The 568-nt window shown below is 62.1% G+C and overlaps 1 protein-coding gene across 1 annotated transcript in view; it reads right to left on the reverse strand.

Annotated features, from left to right (window-relative positions):
- Positions 1-568, reverse strand: part of RBFOX3 (RNA binding protein, fox-1 homolog (C. elegans) 3) — a gene marked incomplete at its 5' end in the record, with an annotated part of 19,388 nt that overhangs the window by 10,045 nt on the left and 8,775 nt on the right. The gene's annotated exons all lie outside the window — the stretch shown is intronic.

The following is a 568-nucleotide window of genomic DNA, read 5'->3' on the forward strand; positions in this document are numbered from 1 at the left end:
GGGGGTGGGCATCTGCAGCCACGGGCTCCCGGGTAAGAAGCTGCGAGTGTGTCCTGGGGACTCGGGGTCTAGCCTGGCCCTCTGTTTCCCTTCTCCTTTGTCTGGGAGGTCTGAGCAGGAGCCCTACTCCGGGCGCCCAGGATTGCTGTGGGGTCTGAGTCCCCCAGACATGGCGGGGGAAGTGGGGGGTGCGGACCCTGTCAGGGTTCCCCGGCCTTGGCTTCTCTGGGAATTCTTGCTGCCTCTAGCCTGGCCCTCTGTTTCCCTTCTCCTTTGTCTGGGAGGTCTGAGCAGGAGCCCTACTCCGGGCGCCCAGGATTGCTGTGGGGTCTGAGTCCCCCAGACATGGCGGGGGAAGTGGGGGGTGCGGACCCTGTCAGGGTTCCCCGGCCTTGGCTTCTCTGGGAATTCTTGCTGTCCCGGGCTCAGCTCCGGGGCGGGGAGGCCTCTACAGGAACCTCCCACCCCACCCACCAGTTTTGTCAGAAAAGGCAAGAGACCAGCAAGGGCCAGGAAAGTTGGGGGAAATAGAAAAACCTCAAAAAGAAAACAGAAAACCTAAATGGGC

Source organism: Myotis davidii, unplaced genomic scaffold (assembly GCF_000327345.1).
Source record: "Myotis davidii unplaced genomic scaffold, ASM32734v1 scaffold991, whole genome shotgun sequence".
Classification (NCBI taxonomy): domain Eukaryota; kingdom Metazoa; phylum Chordata; class Mammalia; order Chiroptera; family Vespertilionidae; genus Myotis; species Myotis davidii.